General features: G+C 38.5%; 1 long non-coding RNA gene across 5 annotated transcripts in view; it reads right to left on the bottom strand.

Annotated features, from left to right (window-relative positions):
* LOC129563799 (uncharacterized) overlaps positions 1 to 13,986 on the bottom strand; it is a 519,846-nt gene that overhangs the window by 95,693 nt on the left and 410,167 nt on the right. For all 5 annotated transcript variants that reach the window (XR_016036934.1, XR_016036931.1, XR_016036933.1 and 2 more), the window contains one exon: positions 627 to 736. This is a non-coding gene — a long non-coding RNA (uncharacterized LOC129563799). The remainder of the gene's footprint in view (positions 1 to 626; positions 737 to 13,986) is intronic.

Raw genomic sequence — 13,986 nt, 5'->3', positions numbered from 1 at the left:
TGGACTGCAAGGAGATCAAACCAGTCAGCCCTAAAGGAAATCAACCCTGAATATTCATTAGAAGGACTGATACTGAAGCTGAAGCTCTAGTATTTTGGTCATCTGATGAGAACAGCTGACTCCTTGGAAAAGACCTTGATGCTGGGAAGGATTGAGGGCAGGAGGAGAAGGAGGTGACAGAGGATAAGATGGTTAGATGGCATCACCTACTCAATGGACATGAGTTTGAGCAAACTCTGGGAGATGGTGAAGGACAGGAAAGCCTGTTGTGCTGCAGTCTATGGGGTTGCAAAGAGTCAGACAAGACTGAGCCACTGAACAATTGCAAAATGAAAACGTGTGACATCTTTTTAAAGAATTTCAAGGTGAAGAGAACAGACCATTAAGCCAAGTACAGGGCCCTTCTGAGCATAGGGCCCTCTATTACTTCCCAGAAGCACTAAATTATTTTGGCTAACCAGTCTATGCCACCAGTTTTACATTGCTGTGGCCTTTACCAACCAAGGAAGCAAAAGGCAATGCAACTGCAGGGAAAAGCAAGGAGAAGACGAGGTTGAAGAAATCAGCTGAATATTATTAAACTGTTATCCTCATTTACAAACATCTCAGTTTTAAATTATACTTACAGCTCTGGAGTTTGCAAAAGGCTTTTGTATCTATTCTCTCCTTTGTTCTTCATTGTATCCTTGAACAGCAGGTAGGCAGGAGTTTCATTTTACATTTGAGGAATCCAGGGCTAGAGAGGGAAAAGAATTCATCCAAGAATAGACAGTTAAGAAGTTAAGTTAGAATGATGTATACAATCCCAGTCTGGCATCTCTCTAAATGTTTTCTAAATGACACACCTTTATCTTTGTTAATCACCAGAGTCATAACCAGGAATTACACTTGGTTTTCCATCCTTCCATGAAATACAGCCGCATTCAACCCACAGAGGATGCACAAGCATGGCATAGTTGCTTCCCTTCTTAGCACTGCTCTTCCTCTTTATGTCTCTATTCTCCACCACCTCCACCACCAACCCCCTGCCTCCCCCCACAAACACACATAGAGTCAGAGATCAAATCAGAGACTTGGTCGGGTATAGTTCAACTGCCACTCAGCATGGATACTATGAGTCAGAATCAGATATACGAAAAAACACTAGGGAGACCATAAACAGATATTTTGATGGTTGTAAGTGGAGTACAAAAACATACTACTGAAGGACTGAGGCCTGAAATCTCCCATGAGAGGTTTTCTTTTGAGTTTTGCAAGTGTCATAGAGTAGTGACATGTTAAGCCATTAAGTTTTTCAGACTTTACCGTAAATATGTTTCCAATTCCTTCCTCAGACCAAGTTTTGTCAGGGTATAGAAAGCAGGTGAGGGGTCTCCAAAAACAGGCTAAGGAGAGGGACCATCCAGACGGGACAGAAAAAAATAACCAGAGAAACCAGGTGATCTACTTTATACATTCAATACTCTCCAGTTCTGCCTGCTGCCTTTCCTTCTCTCATATAGATAAGTCTCAAGTGAGAGGAAGACAGATATTTAAGAAACTAACCTCTCTTCGGCTGGGAGAATGTGGTTTAACATGCTTCTTCCTCAAAAGTAATTCCCTTCTGCCTAAATTAAAAAGAATGCCGGTAACCTTGATACCCCTAAGTCATTAGGGAAATTTTAAGGGTTCTCTGTAGAAGTTCCACTTAGATTTATTCACATTTGTTAAAAAGGATAAAAGTCTGAAAAGGAGCCCTACTTCTGTGGAGATGGAAAAAAACATTAATAGAGGCTTACAAAATACAAAGTCAAAATTGCACATAAAAGGCTCTCCCCAAGACTAAGTTTCTTAGGAGAAACATATACTTGACAAGAAGAACATTCAGATACTTATCAAGTAATAGTTGCAGTTTGCTCAGATGGTTAGAAAATTAAAACAGTATGGGCCAAGAATGTAAACTTTCACTTTACAACACAGCATCACTGAATTAACAAAAACCTGACATCATTAGTATTCCAGAAGCTTCAGCAAAAACGTGATATACAGCTAAAACAGGTGAGGGATTTTTTTTTAAAGGCTGAAACATTTTATACACATTTCCCTAGAATAACTGTCAGAGTACAAAGCATGTCAGTGTAGAGCTCTTTGAAAACGATGCCAAAAGGCTCTTTCATTGCTGTGTGGCAGCCATGTTTGACTAAATACCACTCTAGCCCCCAGTCTTTTAAAGCAACTACCACCTACACAATTCCTTTCCCCAGAACAGTTACCCTTTCTCCTCTCCTGGCACTAATCTCGAGTGTCTGCAGTATATAGTTCAGGGATAAAAGCAATATAGCTCTGCAGGTAAAGTCAGTAGCTCGCCAGAGAGAGGCAACTAGGGACAAGCAGATAAGAGAAGTCAGTGTCCTTATCTGCAGCAGGAAGTCTTGTAAAGGCACAGATTTCAGAAAAGTGCCTGAGCCACACAGTTCCGGCCTTTGAGGCCACACAGCCCAAGAGCATCTACTACAAAAACAGGCACACTCACCCATTCCCATAGTTTCAGGCCAAACAGTCCCAAAGGAAAACTGACTCATAATTACCAATGAAATTTAAAAAGGCAATTTGAGAGCTAACAGTTAAGATGCTCCCCTCAGAAGCTGAGGTCGGCAGCAATAAGGGCCTCTTTGGCCCCTACGTCTTTGTCCTCCTCTAGATCGGAATCTGAGGACACAGACTAGATGCTATTCATTGCATAGGACCTGAGACCAAATAGGTAAACAACTGATGACTCTAAAGCCCCTTTGCTTCTCATAATTGCCAGGTTCCCACAATCCCCTTTCACCCAGTGAAAGAGAGAGATATCTACTAGCAGCATAGTTTGGAGGTAACTTCAGAGTACTTGCCATTATATTTTCATCCTTGCCTCTGTGAAAAAAAGAAAAGATGCTGAAAGGCTATGGAGGGGACTGTGCTTGGATCCTCTTCCTCTGAGAGCTCCCTGTAATGGTAGCAGGATCTTGGAGGAACACACGTGGTGAGTGGTGTCTCAAGAGGCTACATCATGGGCCCAAGGACACGAAGACTCAGCAAAAATCCATGGAAGCCACAGCAGAACTTCCCTTCAAGGGACTGGGCAGGCTTGGATGAGGAGTCCATCAGTGTTGATCAGTATGAACCAAAGATCAAAGAGCCCTCCCTGCATGTTCCGCTCTGTGCTAGACTCCCAAGACCACTGCACAATGGAGGAGGCACAGGGATAAGATAAAGGACCGATGATAACTGAGACTGAATTTCTAACTAGCCTGATGAACTGGGGGCTCAGAGTAGATGAAACCTGATTTACAGAAAACATAAAATACTTCTTGTGCACCTGAGTTTATTTAATTAAATTCACACTCACAATACTACCTTGTTAGCTCTCTTGACCTCTGCCAGAGATTCAGACCAACTGAATACCTAAAAGATAGATGCTCTGTGCCCTCACAAGTTATATAAGATGTTTCATGCATCTTCAGCAGATTCACAGAAAAAATACTGAGCTCCAAATCACTGTCACTTCAGCCAGGTGAAATCGGCAGCCTGAACAGGGAGGTGCAATGTACTTCTTAATCTTTACTTTTATGCTTTAGGCTTATAGTCACAAATGTCTCACTCAGGTACCAAGGCAGGGGAGCGAGTTCAGGGGAGTCCCTAAACTGAGCATTAGAAGAAAACAGCTGGATTAGCTGAGATTCTCCTGGGGTGGAACTGATTGTAAAACACCCAGCTAGGGAACAATGCAGAGTTTATACAATTACCTGCATGTTTGCTGCACTCCTGGGTCTGCTACAGAAATCACAGGCAATCAAATTAACACATGTATCACAGTGTGCACCAATGAATTCCCAAGTTTTCAGCAGAGCCTGATTAGTATTAACAACATACCAAGGGAAAGAAGGATTAAGGGATAAACTATTCAGTCATTATGCTATGAATTAAATCAGTTCAATGGTGACTAAGCCTTAGTTTAGGTTGTTCCTGTCCAAAATACCCTCCCCCCACCTATGGCAATCTCTATCCTTCAAACCCTAGCTCTAGTCCTATCTTCTATGTGAATTCTGAACTACTATTGGAGTTCATGCTATACAATCAAAGCTTTGTAATAAATACAATAATCTACAAGTCACTAATTACTTCTTCCATGGTAACTATGATTTTATAAGCTCCTTAATCACAAGATTGGGAACATTTATTTTTGTATCCCCTTAATCAGTGGTTCCTAAACCTAGAGATTTCATGGGCAAGCAAAATCTCCACAAAAAGACTCTGGGGATCTGATAAAAGGTTGCAGAAATTTGATTTGGCCAAATGAGGACACTTTAAAACGAACTAGCAGATTTCTACTGTGTATAAAGGTAACTAATAAAGACCAACTTCCCCCCAAAACAACCAGAAAACCTGCCATATTTTTTAAAATCTATTGTCTGAAAAATAAAGGAAAAAAAACCTATTTACAAATGACAAAATTTAAGTCTCTAGGAAGGCATTGGAGAACTAAAATGGTGGCAAAAACTTATAAAGATATAAAAGGAGAAGGAAACCAAGAAAGGTAATCTGTATCTTTCATTCTAGAATAGGCAGCTTAGAGACTAAGAAACAGAACAATAAATTTGAAAATCTGATGAGATTAGAGGAGAACAAGTGAAATCCAGAGTCTACTGGGGAGGCAAGGTAAATGCTTTAGATTGGGGCCACAGGAGTTTCTGTCCTAGGCATAGGATGGACAGGAAAAGACCAGCTCACTCAGAGACTATGCCTTCTAGTCACTGAAACTGCATTAAGATGATCCAGGACTGTGAGTTCTCATAACCATTTGTCAGTTAAAAAAAAAAGGTGAAAGGGAAAGTGAAGTCGCTCAGTCCTGTCAACTCTTTGCGACCCCATGGACTGTAGCCTACCAGGTTCCTCCGTCCATGGGATTTTCCAGGCAAGAATACTGGAGTGGGTTGCCATTTCCTTCTCCAGGACCTCTTCCCAACCCAGGGATTGAACCCGGGTCTCCCGCATTGCAGACAGACGCTTTACCATCTGAGCCACCAGGGAAGTGGTAAAAAAAGGTAGGAGCCCTTATTTAGGAAGATACTGTCATACTAGGACTCAAATTCTTTCTGTAATATTTTATGTACAATATGTAAAACAATGAATTTTATCTCAATAGAAAAATCTTAAACAAAAAGAAAAGAGAGAATACAGATAGATTATGTTTGATATATTAATTAAACTTGCTGCTTACTTCAACAGAGACAATACAATCCAGGGGGAAAAGAAACTGAATGATAATATCAAAGTGCTGAAGGAAAATAACTATTAAACAAAACAAAAATAAAATTTTCACTACCTAGATTCAAATTGAGAGAAATAGTAAAAGGGTATTCTTCAGGAGGAAGAATATTCTTCCTCTTGTGGGGTTTAAAATATAGAAAGATACACAATTAGAACAGCATATAATTTGAGAATAGGTTAAAATGAAGTTACTAGCCGGGCTTCCCTGGTGTCTCAGATGGTAAAGAATCTGCCTGTAATTCGGGAGACCTGGTTTCGATCCCTGGGTTAGGAAGATCCCCTGGAGAAGGGAATGGCTGCCCACACTCTAGTATTCTTGCCTGGAGAATTCTATGGACAGAGGAAGGCTATAGTCTCTGGGGTTGTAAAGAGTTGGACACAACTGAGTGACTAACATTTTCACTTTTTTCACTGTTTGAAGCCTGGAAGAAGCCAGGAATGTGTGCTATAATATCTAGGGTACCCACTAAAATAATAATAAAACAGTATATAGTTACCATGCTAATAGAAGAGGAAAAGATAACTAGTTAATCCAAAAGAAGGCAAAATAAGAAGGGACAAAATGAACTTAGAATAAATGGAAAACATATGAAGAATTTGGCAATATGGATTTAAATGCAAATATAGGTACTAATTATAGTGCATGTAAATGAACAAGATACTCCAAGTAAACAACTGTTGGACTAAATACAAATACATATGTTTCATATAAGAAATACATCTTAAACATAAGAGTATTGAAAACTGCAAGTATAAAGATAGGAAGGATATGTCATGCTCACTCCAAACAGAAGAAAGCTGATGAAGCTAGACTAATAGACAAACTAAACATTAAAGCAAGAAGCATTACTAGAGACAGAGTGGGATGTTTTCTAATGATAAAGGGATCAATCCATTAGGAAAATAATTCTAAATTTATATGAACCTAATAACACATCTTTGAAATATATAAGGAAAAATTATGTAGGATTGAACATGTAAATAAGCTGGTAAAAAGGTTCAAACTTCTAGTTACAAGATCAGTAAGCACTAGGGATGTAATGAGCAACATAATGGCTATAGTTAACACGATTGTATGGTATATTTGAAAGTTGTTAAGAGGATAAACCCTACGAGTTCTGTTATCAGAAGTAAAATATGTTTTTCTTTTTCCTTTTTATTTGTATCATTTGAAATAGGATGGCTGTTAGCTAAACTTATTGCAGTAATCATTTCACAATATATTTAAGGCAAATCATTATGCTGTACACCTTAAACTTACACAGGCATACCTCAGAGATATTTCAGGTTTCCAGACTACTGTAATAAAGCAAATGTTGCAATAAAGCAACTCATACAGATTTTTTGGTTTGCCAGTGCATATAAAAGTTATGTTTACACTATATTGTAGCCTATTAAGTGTGCCATCAGTTCAGTTCAGTTCATTTCAGTCACTCAGTCGTGTCCGACTCTTTGCGACCCCATGAATCACAGCACTCCAGGCCTCCCTGTCCATCACCAACTCCCAGAGTTCACTCAAACTCATGTCCATTGAGTTGGTGATGCCATCCAGCCATCTCATTCTCTGTCATCCCTGTCTCCTCCCACCCCCAATCCCTCCCAGCATCAGTCTTTTCCAGAAAGTCAACTCTTCGCATGAGGTGGCCAAAGTATTGGAGTTTCAGCCCCAGCATCAGTCCTTCCAATGAACACCCAGGACTGATCTCCCTTAGAATGGACTGGTTGGATCTCCTTGCAGTACAAGGGACTCTCAAGAGTCTTCTCCAACACCACAGTTCAAAAGCATCAATTCTTTGGCGATCAGCATAGCATTGTCTAAAAATATAATGTATATACTTAAAGTACTTTATTGTTAAAAAATGCAAGCCATCATCTGATATAACAGGTTTGCCACAAACTTTCATTTTGTACATCTGCAAAGCACAAAAAAGCAAATTGCAGTAAAATGAGCTCCACCTGTACACTGCTGTATGTCAGTTATATCTCAATAAAACTTGATAAAAACTGAAACCACACACACACACAAAGGAAAATATAAAGAGACAAATCCACAACCATAGGGAGATTTTAACACAGTTACCTAACTGACAGAATAAAGAAGCTATGAATAAAATAATTAACAAATTAGACATAACTGACACATAGAGAAGAGTGCACCAAAGTGAAGAGAGAATCCTTTGCAAGTATACGATAAAAAATTATACTAAAATTGACCATAAAGCTTTAAATTACACAGAGCATGTTCTCTGCCCACAGTAGAATAAATATAGAATAACAAAATATCACTTTAAAAATCCTTATGTTTTGAAACTAAGAAATACAGTTCAAAATAACCATGGGTCAAAAAAGAAATCACAATGGAGTTTATAAAATATTTTGAACTAAGTAATCAAGAAAATGTGACCTATAAAGACTTGAGGCTTAGAGGAAAATTTATAATCTTAAATGAATAACTGAGAAAAGAAGGCAAGCTGAAAATCACTGTTATAAGAATTTGCTAACTCCGGGAGTTGGTGACAGACAGGGAGGCCTGATATGCTGCAATTCATGGGGTCACAAAGAGTCGGACACAACTGAGTGACTGAACTGAACTGAAATATGGCCCACAGGCCAGTCATCTGTTTTTGTAAACAGTCTTTAGGAAAATATAACCACACACTTTTGTTTAAGTACTGCCTATGCTAGATAGTATATTAAAAAGCAGAGACATTACTTTGCCAACAAAGGTCTGTCTAGTCAAGGCTATGGTTTTTCCCGTGGTCATGTATGGATGTGAGAGTTGGACTGTGAAGAAAGCTGATCACCGAAGAATTGATGCTTTTGAACTGTGGTGCTGGAGAAGACTCTTGAGAGTCCCTTGGACTGCAAGGAGATCCAACCAGTCCATTCTAAGGGAGATCAGTCCTGGGTGTTCATTGGAAGGACTGATGCTAAAGCTGAAACTCCAATACTTTGGCCACCTCATGCGATGAGTTGACTCACTGGAAAAGACTCTGATGCTGGGAGGGATTGGGGGCGGGAGGAGACAGGGATAACAGAGAATGAGACAGCTGGATGGCATCACCGACTCGATGGACATGAGTTTGAGTGAACTCCGGGAGCTGGTGATGGACAGGGAGGCCTGGCGTGCTGTGATTCATGGGGTCGCAAAGAGTCGGACACCACTGAGTGACTGAAATGAACTGAACTGAACTGATGGCTGCTTTTGTGCTACAACTGAAGAGGTATGAGACAATGACTATATGGTTCACAAGCCTAAAATAGAGATTTAAAAAAAAATTCGTGGATGTATTAACTAGGCTCTCCTCTCAAGAAGTTAGCAGAAAACCAAAATGAACAATGAAAATCAAAGATAAATAAAAATTTAGTTGAAATAGACAAATTCATAAAAAAGTACAACTTGCCAAAACTCACCAAAAAAATCTAAATAATGTTACAACTATTAAAGGATTTAAATTTGTAATTAACTTCCCACAAAGAAAACTCCAGGCTCAGAGGCTTTTTTTTTTTAATCAGAGGATAATTACAATATTGTGATGGTTTTGCCATACATCAATATGAATTGGCCATAGGTATTCATGTGTTTCCTCCATCCTGAGCCCCCCTCCCATCTTCCTCCCCACCCTATCCCTCCAGGTTGTCACAGAGCACCAGGTTTGGATTCCCTGTGTCATACATCAAACTTGCACTGGTTATCCATTTTACACATGGTAATGTATATGTTTCAATGCTATTCTCTCAAATCATCCCACCCTTTCCTTCGCCCACTGATTACAAAAGTCTGTTCTTTATGTGTATCTCTTTTGCTGCCCTGCACATTGGATCATCTGTACCACCTTTCTAGATTCTATATATATATGTAAATATACGGTATTTGTCTTTCTGACTTACTTCAGTCTGTATAATAGGCTCCAGGTTCATTCACCTCATTAGGACTGACTCAGATGTGTTCCTTTTCATAGCTGAGTAATGATTCCACTGTGTATATGTACCACAACTTCTTTATCCATTCATCTGTCAATGGACATCTAGGTTGCTTCCATGTCCTAGCTACTGTAAATAGTGCTGCAATGAACACTGGGGTACGTATGTCTTTTTCAATTCTGCTTTCCTCAGGGTATATGCCCAGTAGTGGGGTTCCTGGTTCATATGGTAGTTTTGTTCCAAGATTTTTAAGGAAGCTCCATACTGTACTCCATATTTTATTGAACATTAAAGGATTCCTGAACATAATATATCACCGAATTTAAACTTTAAGTTTTTTAAAAAAGAGAACACTTCCTCAATTATTTAATTAAGTCAGCATAATTTTAACTCCAATACCTGACCAAAAAATTATGAAAAAGAACATTTATGTGACAATATCATTCAAGAACACAGGTGCAAAAACCTAAACAGAAAACGGCAAACTGAATTCCATATTATATAAAAATGACCACGGTGAGTTTATTTCAAGAATAAAAAGTTTTTTTAAGAAAAAAAAACATTATTTTCTAACCCAGCAGGATCCTATGGTCTTCCCTGAACAGGCCTTCTTCCCCTATGCCCTCTGCTTTAGCTCCTCTCTGAAGTACCTAGATGATAGTATTTAATGCAAATCTCCTGATTTGTTTTGCAGATTTGAAAACTCCCCACCAAATGGAAGATATTATCTACTTGATGACCATGAGCACATAACCACAGACCTCCTGGAACCTAAGGACTGATAATGTTAACCCTTGTGACATCACCTTGTTCCCTCACCATCAGCCAATCAGAGAACTGTGTATGAGCTGATCATGGACCCTGTGACCCACCCTCCCAAACCTGGCTGTTAAAAATGTTTTGCCAGAACCCTTTAGGGAGCTCAAGGCTATCTAAGGCCAGAGCCACCTTGTCTCCTGGCATGGCCCTGCAATAAACTTTTCTCTGCTCCGAACTCTGACCTTTCAGTTTACTTAAAAGGCCTCACTGTGCTCTGGGCACAGGAACTTGCATTAACAATTTTATAGTGTTAATTACCACATTAACAGAATAAAGGCCAAAACTCAAACAACCAATTTAGTTGATGTGGAGAAAGTATTTGATAATACCCAACATCTCCTTTTGCTAAAAACTATTAGCAAATTGGGAACAGAAGTAAAATTCATTTGATAAATGGCATCTGCAAAGAAAAACACACAGTTAAAAATCATATGTATATGATAAAGGATAAAGAAGCTGTAGTACATATATACAATGGAATACTACTCAGCTATAAAAATGAATGCATCTGAGTCAGTTCTAATGAGGTGCATGAACCTAGAACCTATATACAGAGTGAGTAAATCAGAAAGAGAAATATAAATATCATATACTGACACATACATATGGAATCTAAAAAGATGGCACTGATGAATTTATTTTCAGGGCAGCAATGGAGAAAAAGACATAGAGAACAGACCTATGGACACGGGGTGGTGGGGGAAGAGGGAGAAGGTAAGATGTATAGAGAGAGTAACATGGATATTTACAATACCATATGTAAAATAGACAGCCAATAGGAATTTGCTCTGTGACTCATGGAATGCAAACAGGGGTTCTGTGACAATCTAGAAAGGTAGGATGGGGAGGGAGATGGGAAGGAGGTTCGGGAGGGAGGGGACATGGGTGTACCTATGGCTGATTCTTGTTGATATATGACAGAAAACCACAAAATTCTATAAAGCAATTATCCTTCAATTAAAAAAATTTTTTTAATCATATGTAATGGTGAAATAGTGACTATTTGGCCCTTAACTTAAAATCAGATAACCATTTCCCTATCAACACTTCAATACAGACCTAAAAGTCATAATTAGTGAAATGAGGCAGGAAAAAGTGGAAACAGTGACAGATTTTATTTTCTTGGCCTCCAAAATCACTGTGGACAGTGACCGTAACCATGAAATTAAAAGATGCTTGCTCCTTGGAAGAAAAGCTATGATAAACCTAGACAGCATATTAAAAAGCAGAGTTATCACTATGTTGACAAAGGTCTGTACAGTTAAAGCTATGATTTTTCCAGTAGGCTGAGCGCTGAAGAATTGATGCTTTTGAACTGTGGTGTTGGAGAAGACTCTTGAGAGTCCCTTGGACTGCAAGGAGATCAAACCAGTCAATCCTAAAGGAAATCAACCCTGAATATTCACTGGAAGGACTAATGATGAAGCTGAAGCTCCAATACTTTGGCCACCTGATGTGAAGAACTGACTCACTGGAAAAGACTGTGATGCTGGGAAAGATTGAGGGCAGGAGGATAAAGGGTTGAAAGAGGATGAGATGGTTGGATGGCATCATCAACTCAATGGACATGAATTTGAACAAACTCTGGGAGATAGTGAAGGAAAGGAAAGCCTGTTGTGCTGCAGTCCATGGGGTTGCGAAGAATTGGACATGACTTAGTGACTGAACAGAGGTCCTAATGAGTGAAATGAGATAGGAAAATGTAATACAGGTGTAATTACTAGAAAGAAAAAGGAATACAACCTTTCTGATAGATGACATACCTGTATACATAAAAAATTCTAAAGAACCCACAAAAACCCTTTGAAATATTTTAAATTATTAATTTAAAAAGTCAATAAGCAGGACTTCCCTCATGGTAGAGTGGTTAAAAATCTGCCTGCCAATGCAGACTACATGGGTGCAATCCCTGGTCCAGGAAAATCCCACATGCTGGGGCAACTAAGCCCATGCACCACAACTACTGAGCCAGAGTGCCACAGCTACTGAAGTCTGCATGCTCCAGAGCCTGAACTTTGCAACAAGAAAAGCCACCATGATGAGAAGTCGATGCACCAGAATGAAGAATAGCCCCACTCACTGCAACTATAGAAAGCCCACGTACAGCAACAAAGAACCAGCACAACCAAAAACAAACAATTTTTATTTTTAAAGATTTTTAAAAATTTATTTAATTGGAGGCTAATTACTTTACATTATTGTATTGGTTTTGCCATACGCTGACATGAATCTGCCCTGGGTGTACACGTGTTCCCCATCTTGAACCCCTCTCCCAACTCCCTCCCCATCCCATCCCTCTGGTTCATCCCAGTACACCAGCCCCGCGCATCCTGTATCATGCATCGAACCTGGACTGGCGATTCGTTTCACATATGATAGTACAGATGTTTCAATGCCATTCTCCCAAATCATCCCACCCTTGCCCTCTCCCACAGAGTCCAAAAGACTGTTCTAAACATCTATGTCTCTTTTGCTGTCTTGTATACAGGGTTATCGTTATCATCTTTCTAAATTCCATATATATGCATTAATATACTGTATTGGTGTTTTTCTTTCTGGCTTACTTCTCTCTGTATAATAGGCTCCAGTTTCATCCACCTCATTAGAACCGATTCAAATGTATTTTTTTAATTGCTGAGTAATACTCCATTGTGTATATGTACTACAGCTGACTAATTTGATTTTTATGCAAAAAATATGAAATAACATTTAGTTGAGTTGGGGTCCATATTACCTATTCCAAGTAAAATTTGGAAACATCCAGTTTACATATTCATGCTGCTGCTGCTGCTAAGTCACTTCAGTCGTGTCCGACTCTGTGTGACCCCAGAGACAGAAGCCCACCAGGCTCCCCCGTCCCTGGGATTCTCCAGGCAAGAACACTGGAGTGGGTTGCCATTTCCTTCTCCAACAAACAATTTTTAAAAAGTCAATAAAAACAATTTTTTTACCCTAGGAACAAGCATATTAGAAAATAAATTCTGCATTATTATTCACAGCAATATCAAAATAATAATTTCATAAAATAAATTTAATTACAGATGTGTATAAAGTACCTACTGAAAACTATAAAATATTGATAAGAGAAATTAAAGGATATATAAAAAGAGTATGGTATTTATCATGCTCATGGATTACAAGACTTCAAAATATCTCTTTTCTCCAATTAGAGCCACAGCTTCAAAGTCAGAAGACTTACATTACCTAATTTAAAGACTTGCTCTAAAAGTCAGTTTTAATAAAACTAGAGTTTTGACAGGAAATGAAAGAATACCTGTATAACATACACAAATACTTGTATTTGTTGTCTCATTAGGTCCTCAGCAATCAAACATGTGACCTAAGAACTGGTCTTTTGACATGCAGTGAGGAAGAAGAGCTGTAAGCAGATATCCACTTATAGATGGTGAGCAACTCAAAATTTCACTTTTAACTTCATATTCCCCAACTAGAGATTTCAGTTTTTAACTTTTAAAATTCAATAGATGTTTATATGATTTTTAAAACATACAATCTTCTAATAGAGAACAAAACCCACAAAATGGTTTTATTTGAATTAAGAGGCAAGCAATCTCTTATAGAACATTTAGATCTTTTCTGTATATTGAGTCACATTCTATCTGTACACCACAAAGAATCATCTTTTAGATCCCGGGTATGATATGCCAAGATAGACTCATGCCGTCCCCTTTATAGGTTTATTGGAATGAGATAAATATAATTGGCTTTCTTTTAAATTTTGCATTACTGAAAATAGGACCCACAGTGTCTGAATTTTATTGACATTAATGTTTCACATGACTGGAAGAGCAGAGAAAATCAAAGTTTTTGGTTCAACATGATTGAAACTATAAGTAAGTTATTTATATATATATATATGAAGGCAAAGAAAGATTGACACTTGATAATGAAGATCAATGTAAGTAGTCATTCAAAATCACCTATGAATAACAT

This window comes from Moschus berezovskii, chromosome X (assembly GCF_049115385.1).
Source record: "Moschus berezovskii isolate FMDL1 chromosome X, NW_MosBer_1.0, whole genome shotgun sequence".
In the NCBI taxonomy this organism is placed as follows: Eukaryota; Metazoa; Chordata; class Mammalia; order Artiodactyla; family Moschidae; genus Moschus; species Moschus berezovskii.
This window is presented reverse-complemented; position numbering and strand designations above follow the sequence as displayed.